Source organism: Macrosteles quadrilineatus, unplaced genomic scaffold, assembly GCF_028750875.1.
Source record: "Macrosteles quadrilineatus isolate MER2022 unplaced genomic scaffold, UCM_ALF_1.0 Scaffold_8__2_contigs__length_117827958, whole genome shotgun sequence".
Classification (NCBI taxonomy): Eukaryota; Metazoa; Arthropoda; class Insecta; order Hemiptera; family Cicadellidae; genus Macrosteles; species Macrosteles quadrilineatus.
This window is the reverse complement of record NW_026542601.1, coordinates 86,415,239-86,431,520: the sequence shown is the minus strand read 5'-3', so window position 1 is coordinate 86,431,520 and position 16,282 is coordinate 86,415,239. Positions and strand designations below refer to the sequence as shown.

General features: G+C 36.0%; 1 long non-coding RNA gene across 1 annotated transcript; it reads left to right on the top strand.

Moving 5' to 3' along the window:
• The first annotated feature begins 6,690 nt into the window (after nucleotides 1–6,690).
• LOC129001790 (uncharacterized) lies at nucleotides 6,691–15,797 on the top strand. Its single transcript, XR_008491493.1, has 2 exons — nucleotides 6,691–6,801; nucleotides 14,337–15,797. It is a non-coding gene; the product is annotated as an uncharacterized LOC129001790 (long non-coding RNA).
• Nucleotides 15,798–16,282: the final 485 nt, after the last annotated feature.

The following is a 16,282-nucleotide window of genomic DNA, read 5'->3' as shown; positions in this document are numbered from 1 at the left end:
CCAACGCACTTCCGTAGAGTGGTAGACTTTTCACCATCGTTTTTTTTAGCCATTTTTACATAAGAATCCATTTTCAGAAATTATATTAAAATTACTTCTAGGTACAGGTAATTTTTAAGCTATTTTTACTAGTCTATAAATGAAATGAAATTTCTTTGTGCCGATGTCACCACTGAGCTATAATTAATAATATCGATAATGACTATCATGTGAACTAAGCTGCATTCTTTAGGTACAAAATTGACATAAGACAATTTTAAGCTGTGCTTATGATATTTTGAAAGAATTTCAATGGGTTTTTCGTTATTTCAAGAACTTTCCATCCATAAATCTTTAAGGTTAAGGAATATGAGGTGGCCAAAGAGCAGTGGATAAAATTATTTCCTCCTTATTCCCTGCACTTATATGGATGTGTCTTTGGCGAGTTAATGGCCAAAGCAGGGTATTTACTCAGGGGAGGTATAGAAGAGGCTACGATGACAGCTGAGATCTTCTTATTAGCTGAGGGAACGCCATTACCGTAACAAAACGTTCAACAGCCATCGACCTCGGTGGTCTATTGGTTAGCGTGCCGGGCTGATATACTGTAGGTCCCGGGTTCGAATCCCGCTGGTAGCGTTAACTTTTTGTCCAAGATTTTTTATCATCAGCAAGTTTGGTTGGTTTGGTTTGGTTATTACAGTTTAATTTTATTATTAAGTCATTATAAAATTTTAATTGAGCAATTTCTAGTTTTATTTAATAAACAGAATTATTTTTCCGATTACTAAACTTTTGTTATATTATTTCTTTATCAGCAAGTTTGGTTAGTTCGGTTAGGTTATGATAGTTTAATTTTATAATTAAAAATAGTAAAATTGAATTTGAGGCATTTATAATTTTATTTTATGAAGAGACTTATTTTTGCGATTAGTAAACCTTCATTGCCAAAGTGCTCTCTACTACAGCGCTGTTCGCGGAGGAATTTTGAACTAAATGCCTCATTTGTACCTCCCCTAAGTCAGACCCTGTTCGACGGAAACAGACCCTGATGTAGGGGTCAGCGTACGACCTTCTAGTCGAAGGGGGAGGTGCAGATGTCGCGCATGCGCAAAAGCTGTCACTGTTGTTATTTTCAAAGTAGCAGTAGCAGTTTTGAGAACCTATTGCGTTACTTCCCGTTCCCGGTCACTACACCTTGTAACGTTGTAACCGTTAACGGAGTTGCCACGCATACTCACTCAGTTTGACAGATATTTTGGGTTGTTTGTTTTGTTTCCTTTCACAACCTCGAACTTCGAGTTAAAGTTTGCACTAACTTAGGTCTAAGTAACTTAGACCAAGGATGAGTTATGTTAACTTTGATTAATTTTTAAATATGGAATGTAAAACCTGTAATAACCTATTTTCTTCGGCGTATTCACTAAAAAGACACCAAAGAAATGTGCACAGTGGTACTAACAAAAGACTTACCTCGTCCAAGTTGTTATGACCCGAGAAAGAATGCAATCAACAATTTCTCTGGTGGTACAAAAACCTTAGAAATCATATTCTACAAACTCACAATATCAACATCTCACTTGAAGCTGAAGAGTTTGTTTTTCAAACTGACGAATAAAAGGTATTTCCAGGACTTAGCACAGTGTTGGGACATCGAAACATCAGTAACGTCGATAGTATCGATCGCCCTTTAAACATCGATGTCAAAAGAATATCAAAGTCAAAATATCGATAGATATTGGAGAAAAACATCGAGGTTTAGTAAAACAATAAAATGATGGTAAAAAATAAATATCTGAGTTAATATACTAATTTATGGGCTACTAAAAAAAATATTGGAGTGAAATATTGATAGTAGTAATATCGGAGTAAAATATCGATACTAAAAATAAATATGTGTACTAAGCTAAAAAGGGTGTAAAAGTGTATACCAACACATCCTATAGTAATATAGGCATAAACGAAAATAATAATAAAATCCACCACTAAATGGTTAGCAATACAATTCTAGCCTAGCCCTAGAAAGAGACCTATGCTTCACGGCTTTAGTCACCACACAGTGCCGTGCCAGTGGACTGCTAAACTGTGCAAATAACAGTGACAGCATAGCAGTGCTTGTGCGCATGCGCGACATCTGCACCTCCCCCTTCGACTAGAAGGTCGTGTCAGCGTCCCAGTGCCACCGCTTAATGTATCTTGCACTGTAGGCTAGATTAGATTACATGTTTTGTAGACCGAGAACAAGGTGCGTATCGTAAGGCAAAGATGGCCGGAATTATGAGTGTTCATTAAATTAATGATATGATAGCTTATTTGTTACAGTGACTGAGATCAGCTAGTTATTAGCCAGGACCATTCATAAAGTTCTGATAAAGGATAACTGGGTCCAGTTAAGAACCACAAAAAGCTAGTATATAGTGTTCTTATAGGACTGAATCGCTGACCCTCTGGTTAACAGGAGGGCAAATACTCATACTCAGCAATCCAAGTTGTCATTAGTTATTTGTGGAAATCAAACCCAAAGCATCGAGAACAGGAGTGCTCTTAAACCACTTGTTAAGACTTGCTCCATTATTCATTAATCCTTTATCAAGTTTTGATATAGTTATCCGATTTGTTTAAATAGTTTTGAATCAATGTTTTCCGTTTGAGCGAATTTCCCTATAGGGAAGTAGCTATTGCCGTAGGTGGCACGGTAAGACCTAGGCCCGGGAACGATTTACTTTTTCATTTTGATGTCACCATAGAGGACAAGAACACCATTCGTTCGAATTTGTGTGACATATATTCATATATGTCTCCAGTAGCGCGATAACTCGAGCAAAAATCATCCGATTTTGATTAGATTTAATACAAACGTGTAAGCGTACGTTTATTCGAACGAGTTTGCGAACCAGCATGATCGGGGGAACAGGGGTTTATGGGGTAAAAAATTGTTTACAGTTAAGTTTGTGTTGTTAATTTATAAATAATGTTTTGATATTGTGTGGATATTCGATAATTTACTTTTTTATTGTTTAGGTATAGTGGTAGAACATAATTGCTATAGTATAGGTATATGTGTTATACTATAGCTTCCGTAAATTAAAAGAACCAAATTTTCTCAAACTGTGTCCTCTTCCATTGCAAACACAAAGCACGAGTAACTGCAATAAGCACTTTATACTTATACGCAACCCCCGTATGAAGGACGGGTATTCTGCTAGTAGGGAATAAATGTGATATTTTTTAGGAGACATTTTAGTGTAAATCCAATCAGGCAAATAGAAATTCGCTTAGTCTGCTGGTTTGCTGCGGCGGGGGTATTAGTTTCCTTATAGGTACTCGTTAAACCTGATGTTATTTAAAAATATTTGGAAATTCGCTTAGTCGACAGTTTTGTTTCTGCGGGGGTATTTATTTAATGCCAATAAGAATTAATAAATTGTATAAAATAACATTGGCATAAAAAGGTTGCAAATATGTTACACAGTATATGCCACTGGATTATGCATCAACTTTATTTGGAAACTTACTAATTCTATTATTTATATAACATATAACAATGTAACAGTTATAGTGATTTGACGGCTACGATGGCTAATTTTTTAAAGCCGTAGCCTATAATATAATACATTTCTTTATTTGTTTATAAAGAATCAAGACATAACATAAACTAAACTCTTACCTTCTGACTCAGGAGTCTATTGACATGTTTAATCTATACGCTATTACTTCCCTAGCAACGTTCAACAGATTAGGCCCCTTCCTGTCGCCAACGCTGCCTGGTACCATAGATAAAGCGTTCACTATAGTCTATGCTGGTACTTTCGGTGCTACAATGAGATCGATACAAAACTCACAGCGAGAGGTGTTTGGCCAAAGCCCAGCGGTCCCACCACCACCCCTGGTTTAAGTCAGAGTTTTATTCACCAGGCCGCTTTCCTGAAAAATCTTCAGATTTCTCTTCCTGCTGTCAGCTTCAATCTTTGTCCTTCAAGGCACATTCTGTGCCCAACCAAAACCTCTCCCCTCACCTAGTACCCTCTGTACTAGGATCATAGGATTTTTTTCAATCTTCTTAATTTATTTCATCTTTCCTAATATTTGTCCTTTTCACATTCCAGCCTGTCTTCCTGCATTTTTAAAATTCATGCCTTTTCTTTCCTATCCTTCGGCACATTCTGGCAAACTCCAGCGCAGATTCTTTAGTATCTCAAGAAGTTGATCTTCTCCCAAGCCCATGTCTTTTGTCGGAGGAATCCCCTCATGTCGCTTCTTTCTTCTTCGTATAATGGGCACTTCATCAGTACGTGTTGCGATGTCTCCAGCTCTTCTCAATGAGAGCAAAGATCATCATCGATGAGGTTGAAACTTCCCCTTCCTTTTGTGCTTGACTCCCACCGTCTCTGCCAGTCAACGAGTCTTTCTTCCCTTCGGATCATCAAGGTCTCCTTGATGTCGACACCTTCTTCTTTGTCCCTTATTATTCTCTTAATCCTTTCTTCAACCATCAAGTCAAGCGGGATGACCCTGGCAATCACTCAGTCAGCTTCGTAAAAGAAAAGATCTAAAAAAAACAAATACTGTAATTTAGTATCCGAAAGTGTTTTTGTACGGTGATTGGTTAAGGAGAAAATTCAAAAAATTTTTAATTTAAAATTCTCATGTTATTCTTATGGATAATATTGTAAAATGTTGTAGTTGGCTTGTTTATGGATATATTTTGATCAAAACTTGGCGGATTTATTTGTTTCATACTAAGCTATTGATATTTTAATAAATAAACGGTATCAGCATTCTGACACATACTTTCTCCCATAAGTTTGTCAACAACCTTTATCATGTGTAAGCGGTGAGACGGAAATGGGATTAGTACAATTTTGTTCAGAATTTAAAGGACTACATACTTAATTTTTATCAAAATCGTTCAGGCCATTTTTGTAAAAATCAAATTTTTCCGTTATTTTATGGGGTTTTTTATGGGAAAATAACATAATTTACAATAACTTTTGAACCATAATCTTTACAGAAATGGGATTTGTACCATTTTGTTCAGAATATAAAGGACAATAACATACAACATTTTTATGAAAATCGTTCAGGCCGTTTTTGGGAAAATCCTATTTTTCCGTTATTTTATGGAGTTTTATGGGAAAATTCCCATTAAAAATAATTTTTTTTTAAAATGAAAAACTATAAAAACTTTAAGGACTATAACATACTATGTTAAAATAAAACCGTGTTTTTTTCTAAAATCCTATTTTTCGTTATTTTATGGGGGTTTTATGGGAAAATAACATAATTTACCATAACTTTTGAACCGTAATTTTTACAGAAATGGGATTTGTACCATTTTGTTCAGAATTTAAAGGGCTACAACATACTCAACTTTTATCAAAATCGTTCGGGCCATTTTCGAGAAAATCCAATTTTTCCGGTTTTTTTATGGGTTTTTATGGGAAAATCCCCATTAAAAATCAAAGTTTCAAAAAAATGAAAAAAACGCCTGGAGATACCATGGATTAGAACCTACATACCAAATTTCATCGATATCGGACCACAGGTGTAGTCCCTAGCTCTGTACACATCCAGACACACAGACACACAGACACACACACAGACACACACACACACACACTTATCCCAGAGACATCACTTCGAAAACCACTTTTTTGGGTCCAGGGGGGCCAAAACGAATATATCCACTCAAAACTCAAACTCGAAAATTTTGACGAAAACAATACTTTCTCCATATACTATGGTATAGGGGGAGAAAGTAAAAAAAAAAAACACACTTTATTAGTTTCCTTATAGCACCTAACCTAGGTACTCGTTATACAGAGTGTTTCAAAATGAATCAACCTATTTTGAAAAATCATAGCTACTCATCTATGAATCCGATTTGATCGAACATTGTACTGTTGGAAAGAGGAAATTCTCAAGTTTCACGGAAAATATCTAAAAGTCCCATTTTCAAATTTTAACCCCCTCCCCAACAAAAAATCCAAAATGGTAGACATCTGAAAAAGAAAAACACAGTTTTTTTTTAAACGGCTATAGCTAGAATGCGGTAAGAGCTATAGCGAAGATTTGACAGAATTTTCACGGTCAGAAATTAAATTTTCTACAAGACACTCTTAGGCGTTTTCCGAAAATCACACCATTTCACCCCAGAAAAACGCCCTACTTTCAAAAATTTGCATTTGTTTTCAAATTTTTTATTATTTTTCACAACTCTTTTCTACCTTAGTAAATTTGTATTACAAGTTGCACATATGCTGTACATCTAAAGGAGACCATATTGAGCACCTATAAATGGTATGTAAAAAACTTTATGATTTACTCTTTAATATAAAATTAACCTCATGTCCGTATGATTATTAGTTTTCAAATTGTAAACCTACGAAATCGGATGATTCTTTTTGAAACACCCTGTAATAAAGGTTTATTTAATAGATTAATTGAAAATCGATCCTGGCAAATGGAAATTCGCTTAGTCGGCTGGTTTGCTGCAGCGGGGGTATTAATTATATTGAGATAGTTTTTGCATGTATATAGTACACTTGGCGACAGTATTTGGTTAACTGGCTAGTATGCGCTTAGCTTTCGTCGAAAATCAATACGTGACTAAAGTAATGATTCACTATTCTGGAAAGTTCCATGACGTCATTGTGTATTCACTTTTGTGAACCCTGTCGCTTCCTATGCGCTGCTATGAATGCTATGATTGGTCCTTGTCCTTGGATTCTAGAAATCTTCCTCATTCGTCGCCAGGATCGCTTGCTCTCCGGACGTTTCTGCTACGAAGCTCGATTAGACATTTCTTTTGTCCACTTTTAGGTAAGTTCTTATTATTTATCTCTTTATGTTATAGGCCTAATCCTCTAATATACTTATCTTAAGCAAACACATTTTACTAGTGCAACATTTTTTCAGTGCATAAAATAGTCTTGCGTTTCATTATTGCGACATACGTTGCAACCTTGCTGCGTGTTCCATTTTTGGTGTGTAGGCTAAGTCTGTGCGATAGCTGATTTACAAATAAAAAACATAGGCCTAATTGTTTTTGTAATATAATTGTATTGGTAAATTTTAGTTTCACTCTTCGCAATTTCAAAAGGCTTGACAAGTTTTAATGTAGGCTAGAAGGTCCAGCAGTGACGAATAGCCTTGAAGTGAAAGGAAATTGCTGCGCAGTAGGCACTAGTTTCAACATTAGCAGTATACATTTTTCAAGTCTTCGTTATTCTTAGGTTTGATAAAATTGTGCATTATATTGCTTGACCCGATAATCTTTAACTTATTGCTGGGGTCTTTACTTTTGACTAGGCCTACCCAAGTGTCCATAGCCTCGCCTAACTTAAGTTAAAAGGTCTTACCCATATTGTGTCCCCCATTTATTGCGCATTCTCAGGGTTTTATTAAACTGTTTCTCAGAAACTTTAACCCTCCAAGTGTCCATAGTAATGGTATAAATGTCCGCCCATTTATTGTGCAATCACAGGGTTTTATTAAGATGTAGGCTAGGCTATCTTAGAAACTTAAAAACAATGTAAAGTAACTTAAGGTAAACATACCAAATACCGAACACCTGCCAAATACCGAACGCGCTGGGTTTTGTCTCAAATAATAAGCATATGCTTCATCTGATCAACACCTACTTAAAGCAATTCAAAGCAATTAAGATTAAAGCATTCGTTGGCTTTTAATCTGTCTGCAGACAAATGGGTTTGTAGATCGTCATTGGCCACTAGATCCAGTAAGCCGTGATTGGTAATGCTGTACACAGTTTTTGCAAATTTCTAAAATCTCTTGTCTGTTTCCTTAGGAAAGTGGTTGAGATTCTTAGGCTTTAAATAACTATACCGGCCAATTTGTAATAAAGTACAGTTGTTAATATGCAAGTTTAAATATTTTTCTGTCATTTTAAGCCATAATAAAGACCCAGAAACTATTTTAAAATTAATTTTCTAGCCGTTCGGAATTAGGATGGCGAAATGTACACTAAGCCTAAGTTCCGAACGCATGTTCGGAATTAGGCAGCGGTACTTCCTAATTTCGGATCGTTACGTTTTTCATGATATATTTACTGATTTTGAATTATTATTAATTGCAAATACCTATATAAACCATATTAGTTATAAATAAAATCATATATTTGCCAAATTTTATAAAAGTAGAGTACTTTAAAAGAATATTTTTAGCAGAAAATGGTCTTTTTAGGCCCACTGAAGTAGGCTAGTTTTAAACTACCGAGCGTTGTTACATTTTTCGTAGGATAATTTTAGTTATAAATTAATTGTAAGTTAAATGGCTATAAAATACATAATTATAACAAGTTAAAATTATAAATTTTCCAAAAATTACGAAAATGTATACTTTGAAACAATTTTATTAGGAGATAAATGGTTTTCATAGGCCTACTGAAGCAGTTCCGAACCGCCGAACCTTACGTTTTTAGTGTTATATATACACATTATGAACTGTAAACAGCTAACAATCGGTAATTATTACCCTTTATAATTATATCTATTTTCAAAATTCGCAAATATTTAATACTTTGGAATGTTATTCTTATCAGAAAGTAGTGTATTAGGCCTACTGAAGCAGTTCCAAACTTCCGAGAATGTTACGTTTTTTTCTGTTATATTTACAAATTATTAACTTAGGGTAACTGTAAACAGCTAAGTAAAATTGGAAATTATTACAATCATAATAGTTAGCCTATATATTTTCAAAATTCACAAAAACGTAGTAGCTTTGTTACTTATTAAATGTTATTTAGCAAAATAACAAACCAGAGCCAACACACCCTCATCACCCCTTATGACTCAGATTCTTGGGAATGCCAATCCCAAAATACCATCTGAACTGCCATATGATTAGCCCCTCTACATTCCTACATTATATAACCATGACATCATTCTGTCCTTGTTTATATTGAAATATGCAAAAAACATACCAGAGGTCAACTCACCCCATCTCCACTTACATGACTCACATTCCAGAGAATGTCTAACCAATACCAGCTGACGTAATGAGATCATCCCCTTCACAACCATGTTTTAACTCAACTCTTGTTATTTTTATTTGTTAAATCTTGTATGAGATATAATTTAAGAATTAAATGAGAATAAAAATTGCTTTCAATACGTTTTTGGGCTTCCTGGGCGCCGGCGGAATTGCCGTTCGGTATTAGGCGGCACAAATTCGGTATTAGGAAATTCGAATTCGGTATTAGGCAGTTTCAAAATTTTTGGTATTGGTTGAAAAAAACACAATTTCTGGTAATAAATATTATTATTATTGACTTCAAACGCTGAAAATTAAATCTGGAAATATAAGCAATCATTTTAATAACAACAAAAAAAGCTTACTTTATACCTATAAATATATTTTACAGATTAATTCATAACCTAACCTTAACCGTTCGGTATTTGGTATGTTTACCTTATACTGTTTTGGGCCTATATATAATTTTGTTTTCGAAATTATGGGCTTCAATGTAATATATAAAACATAAAAAAAAATTTCAACAATTTTTGTGGGATTAACATTTCTCAAAAATTATAAAATAGCCTAACTTAAATTAAAAAATTTATGTTTGCGCTCAAAATTTTTTATAATTTATTACAAGTCCTACAAATATTTTAAAATAGCCACTTTGTTCTAAATTTTATAAGGATTACAAAAATAGAATAATATAAGGTAGGTAGTAAATATGCAAATAAATAAGTTATGGGTGAAAAACTGATTTCGTACATTTAGCGTTAGCTAAGAATGCATAGCCTAACCATAGCAAGGAATCTGGCGGATAATTTACATCAATATCACTACCTACTAGCGATGTGACGAGTCGAGTATTTCCTTGAGTCAAACTCGACTCACGACTAGTTGTCAACTCGAGTCAAACTCAACTTGGTATCGTCATGAAACTTCGGCTTCCATCGGTCGAGTTCGGGTCGACTCGCAGCGCAGCCAATAGGGTTATAGCATGAACACTAGAAAAATGCTGTTATGGATCATAAACATTTAAACAAATGATGTTGTTGGCCGTTGGCCCGAATCCTTTACTAATAGCATTGAACATAAGTTTTGGCAGTTCCATTTAAGCAATGTTAGGCCTAAATAATGTTTATTTTCGGGCCAAAAACGTAATTTGTTTATGTTTATGATCCTTACCGGTTTTTTTCTAGTAATCGTGGGTTAGCCACCGACCGAGTCAACTCGTCATGTCCCGAGTTCGTAAAGGTTCGGATTTCTCCGTATGAGTTCGGTTTCTTGACTCGCTTTGAGGCTGTGAGCTGATAGCGTTTAAATTTGCGAGTCGGACTCGTTACATTCCGAGTTCGTGAAGCTTTGGCAATCTCCGTACGAGCTCGTACCAACTCGAGTTGTAAATGAGATGACTCGAGTTGACTCGACTCGGGTCTTGACTCGAGTCAACTCGACTTGCCAACTCAACTTGTCACATCACTACTACCTACTTCTTCAGGATCATCAACCAGCCCTTCAAAATCACTTAAATCATCTTATAACGCACCATGAACTTATATCACGACTTTTTATATTTAACACTAAAACAATGATAAACATAATTAAACACATCAGTCATCGGTGCGCGGTTAACCAAGTTGTTTACATATACTCACGTCAGCTGTCTACTACAATATTTTCGGAACTAAAATGAAAATCGTCTAGACAGACATAGAGAAAAAGCTTAGAATCTACCGAAAACAATGATACCAATCTCGATCCAGTTCAATCTGATTCAGTCAGTCCCAGAGCCTTCGCCGTGAACGGCGGGTGTGTTGTGCGTCGATTACGCGACGCTTAACACTCTGAGGGTTTAAACACTATCTAAATTGTAGGCCTACAATTTTATATATTTGTTTGTTTGGAAAATCATTAAATCTTAACTTAAGTTAGGCCTCAATTTAATACTTATGCAAGTTAGGCTAGGGCAGTAAGGCTAATAAGGCTAACTTAAAATTTAACTTATAGCATTGACAACAATTTGTGGGTTTAACCCTAGGAGTGGCGAATCGACAAAAATTGTCGATTTCAAAATGTGTTGCTGGAGTGGCGGGCAAAATTTTTCAATTAGAGTAGCCTAACTTACTTAGGCCTAGGTACTTTACCGAGCCTCAGAGGTTTACGGAAAAACTCTAAACTACTGTATAGTTTAAGATATTTTAATCACTAAAAACTAAAATAAAGCTCATTTTCTGCTCTTTAAAACTTAGTAATTGTTAATTCAATGGAGTAGTGGAATCATAAGGTTTTTATTTTCTTAAGAATTCCCAATAAAGCTGGGGTTTCAGTTTTTCTTTGCGGAGGTTCACCAAAAAGTTTACAACTCCTGAACTGTTTGACATATTTTGATAGGCCTAAATAAAAATCAAAAGAAAGCTAATTTTTCCCTCTACAATCCACTTGCCCCAACATCAAGTAATATGCAGAGGAAAGATACAATAGGGGGGGTGGGGGTGTATACTTACCCCAGAACAAGGGGGAAGTGTAGGCCTACACCTCAAACATCATTTAGCCTAATAAACAAATTCTAAAAAACACAAAATTCAGGGTGTCTAGTAGTCGGGAAAGTCGGGAATTAGTATTGAATTTCAAAATGGTCTTGAAAAGTCGGGATTTAGTCTTAAATTTGATTTCAAAGTCGGGAATTTTCATGATTTTGCCGCGATCGTCGTCTTGCGTTGACGGTGATGTCTACACGGCCTCGGGAAATGTTCACGATTTTGCCGCGATAGTGGACGACGACGATGACGTTTCTGTGACCGCGGGAGACGACGATGATGTCTACACGGCCGCGAGAAATGTTCATGATTTTGCCGTGATCGCGGACGACGACGATTTAACGTTTCCGTGACCGCGGGAGATGACGGTGATGTCTAAACAGCCACGGGAAATGTTCATGATTTTGCCGCGATCGCGGACGACGACGATGACGTTTCCGTGACCGCGGGAGGCGACACGATGATATCTGCTCGGCCGCGGGAAATGTTCATGAGTTTGTCGCGATCGCGGGAGATGACGGTGACATTTCTGTGACCGCGGGAGACGACGATGACGTTTCCGTGACCGCGGGAGACGACGATGATATCTGCTTGGCCGCGAGAAAAGATCATGATTTTGTCGCGATCGCGGACGACGACGCTGACGTTTCCGTGACCGCGGGAGACGACGATGACGTTTCCGTGACCGCGGGAGATGACGATGACGTTTCCGTGACCGCGGGAGATGACGATGACGTTTCCGTGACCGCGGGAGACGACGATGACGTTTCCGTGACCGCGGGAGACGACGATGACGTTTCCGTGACCGCGGGAGACGACGATGACGTTTCCGTGACCGCGGGAGACGACGATGATATCTGCTTGGCCACGAGAAAAGATCATGATTTTGTCGCGATCGCGGACGACGACGAGACGTTTCCGTGAACGCGGGAGATGACGATGACGTTTCCGTGACCGCGGGAGACGACGATGATGTCTACACGGGCGCGGGAAATGTTCATGATTTTGCCGTGATTACGGACGTCGACGATAACGTTTCCATGACCGCGGGAAATGACGGTGATATCTTAACAGCCGCGGGAAATGTTCATGATTTTGCCGTGATCGCGGACGACGACAATCACGTTTCTGTAACCGCTGCAGTCAATGATGATGTCTAAACGTACGGTATGCGGAAGATTTCATGATAAAAATAAAACCAAATTTGCTAGTTAGAATTTGTTATTGCTGCATTATTTCTTTACTTGAAAACACCACATTATCATAATACTACTTTATGACAAAGACAGGGGTTGGTGTGGTATTATTTAGAAAATTTGGTTAAGCTATAAAAATTAGTATCGGTATCAAGAATCGAGAATCGATACATTTTGGTATCAATACCCACTAATTGTTGTAAAAACTAGTCTTGAAAAATCTGGAATTAGTCTTGAAAAGTCTGGAATTAGTCTTGAATTTTATAATGGAAATAAACTAGACACCCTGAAAATTTCATTTTTAACCAAATAAAAAACCACATACAAAATATTCCAAAGAATAAGCTCTGAAAATTTAATTTTTATAGCACCTACATGCGTTTTTTTAATCTGTGGTCAATGTTGTACTAGGTATGTGATTTGGGGCACTACACATGACCTTACATAGATTTGAGTAAAGCGCAATTATGATGACATGTTTGTTTAAATACTATTGTCTTAAGTTGTGTTTTTATGATAATCATGCTACTAATATGGCTATTGAATATCTACTTGACTAATAAGTGTTGATAAATACTAGTGCACCTGTTGCTCGAATTCGAGCAATTGCAAATTGTTGCATGCGTTATTTCAAAATGAATAACAGTCATAATTTTCGATGACTTAAAAAAGAGTCAACTCAAAGATAAATAATCAATCACTCCATACCAGTTATCGAAAGTATGAATGAACTGAACTCATTCTGAAAACGAACGCTCACTCCACTCCAGTTATCCAAACTGGAAACGATCGCTCTTGTTGTATCTAAGAACAGCTGTAATTATTACAAATATTCCTCTGTTTAAGTAAACATAATCTTTTCTTCATAAGAAATACATTGGGATTTTTATGGCCTGTGGGGCAAAGCCCGAGGACTTTAATTGCAGAAATTGGTGAAAGGGGGCGTCTACACAAAAAATAGTTAATTGTGACACATAGTTTGTAAAAATCCGTCCATTATTGACGGACGAGTAGTGTTTAGTAGAAATCGCCTTCACGTATTAGGCCTATATTATAAGGATAGCCTTACTATTAAATAATGTAGAGAATGACCAGAACAGGTAGTAACCTGGGTCTGAATTCAAACTGCTGTCCGTCGTCCGTCTAGAGTGGGGTTAGCGTCCTTTCATTTGAGGGCAAAGTTCATCAATTGTCTGTCCTTACACTAGTAGTAAAATCCTTCTACTTAATTAGATTTTTATATTAAAAAACTCAACTTTAACTCTTTTCTTCTAATTATTTCTTGCCCGGTTATTTTTCCACCCGGTCGATCCACTACGGGCAGCTTGTTTTAAATTCTTCCATTATTATTGATAATGAATGTTGTAGAAACTTAAACCAAAGCAACACTATCCAGGCTTATTAAATTAATCATGTGGGGAATTTGAAATATTAGAATGAAGAAATAGCAAGAGATTTTCAACTCTGTGAACTGTTACTTTCTTCACACCTGTGCACTTAAATCTGAAAGGAAGTGTAAGTGTTAATGTGTGCTGTAGGTACATGCAAACTTAAATAGGTAATGAATTATTATGTGGTGTAAATTGTATATGTATTTAAGTGCAGACAAAGCCCTTATCCTTACAATAATTCCTGATTGTTATAGGTGGTCTGTTGGAGTCCCCGTCACAGACTACAGATGGCGCTGGATGGCCTGGGAAGCTACTGTCACAGTAGGCCTAGAATATCTTTTTCAATCAACACGTCGTTTTCCAACATAGTATTAAGATAGTGATAAGTAATACTTGCATGCACATTCAGAGTTGTATTGTAAACAATTTTTTAACTTGATTTGAGAAGTGGTGTCAAGTAGCTGTGCTAATGGACTGGTTAGCTGATAATTATGCCGGCGAACATGCATATTTCCTAGTAGAATTTCTAAATGCACATTAATCACAATTTTCTAAGATTTAAATCTTTGGATGCCCATTTATGGATGAATCTTCCTGAGTACAAAGAGTCACCGTAGCAGACTCGCGCTGTTGGAGAATTAAAAGTGAATTTAAGCTTTAGGTTTTAAGCTAATAATTTTATGTTGTAGGCTATAATAACATGATTTTATTAAGCCGCCTGAAATATAATAACAGAAACTTGGTTAGAAGATACAATAGCCCTTTTGCTTATGGAACCGATTTATGTTTGTGATATTTTGGTATTAGCATTTCAGGACCCCAAAATCGCACTATTTTCCTGCCTCTAAACTTACACTGCTTCTCACATCGTTTTGTTTATAGCCTTATGAGTTTGGTATTAGGTAGCCTTATTTTATGAAAATTGTTGTACTGTATAATAGTTGGAAAAATTTCTCAAAGAATATTCATGAGCAATAATGAAAACCTATACCTATGCGACAGACTCTACTTTTATAAAATAACATTAACTTTACCTAGCATCTAATTGTCGTAGATAAGTTTTATAAGCTGATAATGTTATTATTTTTGGAGGTTAGAGCAATTAAAATGAGGCGATTTTTAACATCGTTTTAGTTGATATGATAATTTCAATCAATTCTCAAAGCAATTTAACCACCTTAGACTTGTACTATCACTTTTATTGTATTGTCGTGTGAATATTTATCGGCGATCGTTGATTTATTAGTTCTTATTCTATTGGGAGAAATTATTGCAACTATAGTTGTTAATTATTAAATTTAATAAACGCCGATAGTGATGACAATATTGACTTAATAAGGTTCAAGCTTTGTTGAAAACATTCTGTCGTCGATAAGTAACTGTGATATCTAGGAATAAGACTAAAATAAGTGAAAACATCATTTGAATCTAGTCTTCTGTAAATATTTTTCAATTTACACTTAAGTCATAGTATTTTATAAATATAAATACTGCTTAGCAATAATTGTGGTGTTCTTAAACTGGGACATGGACTAGGACTATTGTAAGCAGGATTAGGGTTTCAGGGAGCTATTGTCCTGATATTGTTGATCCTTGCTTTACAAGCAGAGGATCCAAAATCAACATTAGTTTTACTGGCCCGGCCTGCAATTTTTTAGCTTCGTTTGTAAAAAGATGAATTTCAGCAATAAATCTACATAAAGTTTTCTATAACATATTTTGTGTATCACTGCTTCCTCGAATCTTGTTTAACCATATAGTGTTGTTGGTTCTGTTGAATAGGTTTGGCCAAATGAAGACTTGACATGAATGTCGTAAACCATGCCCTTTAAGCAATCTCTTTTCTTATTACGTTGTACACAACGACGTATGCATGAAGAGTGCTCCGAAAGCCCACAAGGTATGTCAAATTCCTGAGGTTTTTGACCTCCTAACAGACGTTTATATTTGGTTGGCCTATATCATGTGACATAGTGAGCACGTGAGTCTTATTGATTTTAATGATGTTCTTTAATTTTAAAACCAAAGACTTGAGACGTGTGTTGGAGATAAAATAAGTTATATGAAAAAAATTATGTTTCAACATCCATAACTTTCAATTGATAGATAAATTTAACCTCTTTGTCAATGAATAATTTCCTACAAATTTCCCAGAGTGGATATGAAATAAAAAACCTTTTTGTGGTAACCAAACACGCTG